This window comes from Limulus polyphemus, unplaced genomic scaffold (assembly GCF_000517525.1).
Source record: "Limulus polyphemus unplaced genomic scaffold, Limulus_polyphemus-2.1.2 Scaffold1044, whole genome shotgun sequence".
Lineage (NCBI taxonomy): Eukaryota > Metazoa > Arthropoda > Merostomata > Xiphosura > Limulidae > Limulus > Limulus polyphemus.
The window spans coordinates 310652-316641 of NW_013666654.1; the positions used below are offsets into that span (position 1 = coordinate 310652).

Below are 5990 nucleotides of genomic sequence, written 5' to 3' on the forward strand. Positions count from 1 at the left end.
TCCCTCTTACAAAAGTTGACTAATTATTTGCTTTTTTCAACCTATTACATGTGTTGTGACTTTACAAACCAAAGGCAATGACTTTGCTTCATTCAACTTACTTTGAAAGAAAACTTCCCATCCAGTTTATGTTGAAAATATTTTCTTAATTATCCACATTTGATTATTAGAACAAAAGAGAATTTTTTTTGTTTGGGACTAAATTACCAGATTTGATAAAGAATAAGCCTTAGAATTGTTGCAGTATAATAATAGTTCATCTTCTTGTAAAAGTGTTAAGCTCCAACTTTTGCATCACAAGCATATCACGTAAATAGTTAATATGCATTATGGACTTTCCGGACATTCATATACGATTACTTTATTCTAGCAATATCCCACAGGTAACGCTAGTATACAATTACGTCATTGATACCGTTAAGCCTAATGCATAAATATTACTGTAAGTAGTAAATTCATTATTTAAAACACAGGCGTAAATAAAAATAACCTATAATGACTATTGGTCATTAAAAAAAGATATATGTATAATTAAATAAAGCTTAAATTATTATGTAGTATATAAATACCAAACATTCGCTATAAGGTCTCATGGTGTAATGGTTAGCACTCTGGACTCTGAATCCAGCGATCCGAGTTCAAATCTCGGTGAGACCTGAATTTTTATTTATTGAGTTTATGTTCTTAATTTCGTCCCCTACATTTCATATATCTTACATTATTATCATTATACATTACATTTATATATACACTTAAACATTACTCATAATCATATCATTATTTGAGTAAACAAGCATATCGGATTTCGAATACTTCATAGTTAGGTTTGTTATGTAGTGAAGTTAAATTCAAATATAATGAATAATAATTAATATTTGGTGCAAAAAATAAATAATATTGTGTTATTAACTCTTATCTTAATTCGGATTTGTAAATTACTTAAACAGCTTGGATAATAATTACATTTTATTTAACATCATAATAGTTGTTCTTAATCTCTTCACATCAAATAGTTGTTGTTCCTTTAACTGATGCTATAAGTAGCGTCTAGACAAGACTTGTTTGTTGTATTGGCCTAATTAACCCTAGCATTGGACGAAATGCATCGTTGGCATTGAACGAAGCAGGTATAATGTGGCTGATATATTATTACATATTCATGTTTTCTTTTCACTCATGAGTTCTTGATATTTTTAGTTAAATATCCTGGTTCGTTATGCAAAAGTGGGAATGCACACTGTATCGATGAATAGAAAAATAAACAAGGTTCAGAAGTTGTCACACACAAATTCAGAGAAATGGGAATGAAACAATGAGTATTGTTACGACAGCGGAAGTCACGTGACGCTAGTAACACGTCATGAACTTTGAGAAGGATCCTGTCCCTTCCTGAAATCTCGAGAGCCTACTAGATATGCGGTAGTTTATGGTATAATCAAAACTAAATTCATAAAGTTGACTATTCGTCTAAAGCTTACTAAAAGGACTCATTTTTAAATGCAAAATATAGTTAATATGTCAAAATAAAAAGGTATTATCAATATGTGGTGTGCTATATGGATATACTATGCTTTTTTACTTTCCTATTTTCATGAGACTTGTTACGTGTCGTGTTTGAAATGTTTTGTATCGTTTGTTTATTGAAGTACTTGTTAAGGTAGATAGATTTATGCATACAAAAACTCTTATTATGGTAAGTTGGTACCTAATAGAGAAGGTAATAGGTTGTAGTTATGAAGTCCACGAAAGGGGAAACAGCATAGAACAGATGCCTATGTTCTTTAGCCTCTATTATTTGAAACAGATGTATAAGACAAAGATATTTTTTTGTATAAAATAGAATAATATAACGCTATTAGTTCTATTGCCTTATGTGATGTTTTATATTGCACCATTTCTTTTCACAAGATAGGCTAATACATGATGTATTACTTGTTACGACTACTCACAACTAACTTTTTTGTGCTCGATCAATGCTATTTTTACATACGCTTGTTCTAATTACATAGATAAAAAACAAATGACAGTGGTGCGCAAAAATATAAAACTTATCTAAATGTTGAATGTATGTCTTTTTATTAGAAATTATTCCCTGCAATAAACAATATTTTAGATGGTGTAAAAATGAAAGGGAGAGGTACCAATGAATCTTTGGTAACAGAACCCGTGTAACTTATAGAATAGCGGTGACAGGCGTATTTTGTAACAGCATATATATAATTATGTTGTATAGTGGTTTTTTCATTTCATTATAATTTATGAATCCCCCCTCCCAAATCAAGCTTGTATTTAAAAATTACCTATGTTTATTGTGTTGTATGGTGAATATATCTGTTTGTTCAGATTTGGAGATTTTTATAAGCTATTCAATTTTGTCAATGTAAGGTCAAATTAGGCATAATATTGTATAGTGGCAGGAAAAAAAAAGAGTCCAATAGACTTAAAATCCTTTAATTTTCATTAAAAAAACAATGCACAACAACAAAAAAAAAGAAATACTTTGCAATAGTGAAGCAAATGTTAAGAATAGAATAATTAAATGAGTATCATAATTCATAATAGTCACATATTTACAAGTTTCACTGGGAAGTGGAAAAGTACTTCGGCTTCTGGTGGTAGAGCTGATGTGTCAATACTTACCATGACTTTTTGAATTTTGGTGAACCACGGTTTCCAAGCCTGGCATTTGCTTCGTCAATTGGGTGGCAAAGAGGCTTGTCATCAACTGGCCTTTTGGCTGATATCTTCAACCAAGCTGACATCTCTTTGTTACTGTAGCAGTCTTCAATTGTGCTGATGATCTATCAAGTAATGGAAAATACTTTAGAAATTTTCAGCAACAAACAATAGAAAAAATGCTGGCTACGTTAAGTACAAAGCACCCAAAATTTGATCCTTCATACAAAAGCTCAAATTTCAATGTAAGGTCAAGTCAATTCCAGCAGTCAAAAGGTAAGCTGAGTATGTAGGTTAAAGGGAGTCATAACATTTATTTACACCCCCTAACTATTACAGCTGGCATTAGCTAACTAACATATCTATGGGCTTAGCATATACTCACACCCTACCTTACTCACAAACACTTAACACCAAAAAACTGAAAATTTCCTGATTACCAGGTTTTTACAGTTCTCTGCTTGACCAAATGCCTGTGGCCATGGTGCTGTCTGTTTCCCTTCTGAATAATTGGATCACATGACAAACTCTACATACTGGTTCATACACAGTTACGCTCACTCTTGTAACAGATGAGCTGGCGAAGGCCAGTTGCTTTGGTTCGACTTACAAGTTACAAATGACTTTTTTTTAAAATCCAAGGAAGACAGTCGTGTGTGTGTAGCTGAGTGAGCACACAGGCCATCAACTCGAGAAATTTACGTGTGAAACAAAGAATCGACTTTAAGACTGATGATACAACAACATATAATGATTTATTCTGCATCCATATCTAAAATATTGACATATTCATTATCATCGAAAGTACCGAAATCGTCTCTAAACAGTTCTTCATCAAACATATTTCGTGAAATATATATCAACATAATCCAGTTTTAGTTACAGAACTTATTTAAGCATCATATACTATATTTACGTGTTTTACACTCACAAAAAAGAAACCCATCATTCTATAGGTATTTGAAGAAGTTGTACCAATGTACCACAATTTAATTATTCATATTGTTAGCCGACACTGGGCAGCTACTTATTCAATTATGTACAAGCTGCCCACTGGACAGTGAAAACAATCGTTATTCACAAACACAACAAAGTATACATATCTGCATGGAGAAATGGACGATCACTTGTAATGGATCAATGGATAAACCATTAATTTTTCATCTCTTAAGATGAATCTCTGCTGAACTAGCCATGTTGAAAACAAAACCTTATTCTCCTAATATACAGGAAATCCCAGTTTCTTTGTGTTTGCCAGAGTCGCCACGTGACTAGTGATTCTCTGAAAACATTCGTTGGCTGTAACATACAGACATTATACACTCAGCCAGCAAAGGACATTGCAGCTGTTAACCTTTTATTTAAACACAGACGTACCGCGTATCATTTCTGGCATAGTAGATATTATCTGCTAAAGAGTACAAAAGGCAATTAGAAGAAGGAAATTTGAAGGTTTTGTTAACCACGTGCTTACTCCAAAATTGCATAGAAACTAACTCAGTGAAAATTTTTTAACAATTACTATACTATTAATAGCAGGTAGAAAATATATATGCCTGCATATCACGTATGTGCACATTAATGTTTAATGTTGACTTATAGCAGTAGCGTCTTTTCTTTTCATATGTGAAACCCATCTAGTCATAATTTACACAGATTATCTATAAGTTTCAATAATTTGCACGCGTAGATAATGTTTTAGCAATATCTAACTTAAACAGTTAGTAAACAAAGGCAGGTCGTTGACAATTGTAACAATGCTGGCATGAAATAATATTGTTATGACAGCGGAAGTCACGTGACGCTGGTAACACATAATGCGTTCTAGAAAGATTGGGGAACATCACGAATAATCCAGTATTTGCCAGACGCCCTCTATTCTTGTATATAAGTGCGCCAGACAATTAATCGGAATTGAATTGCAGACAGGCAGAGATAAAGACGGACAATTGAGTCAAGCGCGGTAGTGACCGTAAGTAAGTGCGTGAATCATTGTGAATTATAGCGTGTGTTTAAAGTGACTGTGGAAATTAAGTGTATTGTAAAGTTGAATTGAGAAAGAATAAACTAGTTTTATTTATATATAATTCACAACGAACGTCTCACGTGCTCGACTCAACAATATTCTCTCTCTGTGTCCGCAGTTCAATTACACAGCATCACATTGTTGTCGCCACGTCTTGACCGTCTTATATATAAAAGAATACCGAAATCTAGTAAACGCTAGAGCATTCAGGAACCTTCGAGAATATGACGTGTTACCAGCGTCATGTGACCCCCGCTGTCGTAACAGTATTTAAATTTTAGGCCTAATATCGATTTTTAGGCACATGTTAGAATTTGTATTGAGATGTAATAGTATTGCATTATTTATAAGCCACGGAAAGGTAAATAATTAACTTAATGTGCTGTCATGCATGTTTGTTTGTGTTACTGAAGTAATTGTATTTAAAGTTAATGTAATAAACATCGTAGCTTTCCACTGGTATAGAACAATGTACGTTATACTTCTTCAGTTTTGCACATGTATAAACGTAAAAGTACCACCGTAAAATTAGCCAATAGGAATATTGGGATTCCATGTAAGCTAGCACGCATACATGCACTGATTGATTGACACACACACACTGTTCTTTTAATTAAATAGATAAGGCCTATCTAACGACGTGATGATGTTGCATTCTGGGAAGTTTGAGCTGAGCTTGAAATCGTATTGTAGCTCTAAGGAAAGTTAGTTATTGTTCAGAATTGTCGTGAAATGTAGATGTTTGCGCCCACAAGGGCTGTTAGAATACTGCCAATGCAAAAGCAGGGTAGCCCTCTGAAAATGAAAAAATACTTTTTAACATTTTTTTAAGTAGCTGAAAATACATTTGCTCCTTTATTAGTTTAAGTTTAAAACAATTTTATCAAGAAAAAAGTTTAACACGTGATAAATAATAAAGAATATATAAACTATAAAAAAATGCAATTGACCATTTAGTTTTTCCACCAAATAAACATTTCTATTCGTTTATTGTTGTTTCATTCTATGGACCAATAACTTACCCTTTATAGTTTACATTTTTCAAATGTTATCCATGCAACAAAGCAGGAATGTTTCTGGGCAACAGCTCATAGAGCCCAAGCTCCGGAGGTATTTCATATCATAGAGCCTTGAAGCTATCTTATGTAAACTATAATTGTAACGTATTTGTTATTATATATTTATTTTAATATCGACGTTGTTTAGATTAAGTTTATATTTAAAAACATGCATAGCTTGTAGTAGCCCCCCAGTGGCACGGCGGAATGTCTGCGGACTTACAACGCTA

The 5990-nt window shown here is 32.9% G+C and overlaps 1 non-coding gene across 1 annotated transcript; it reads left to right on the forward strand.

Moving 5' to 3' along the window:
* The first annotated feature begins 585 nt into the window (after positions 1–585).
* Trnaq-cug lies at positions 586–657 on the forward strand. Its single transcript has one exon. It is a non-coding gene; the product is annotated as a tRNA-Gln (tRNA).
* The last annotated feature ends 5333 nt before the right edge of the window (positions 658–5990 follow it).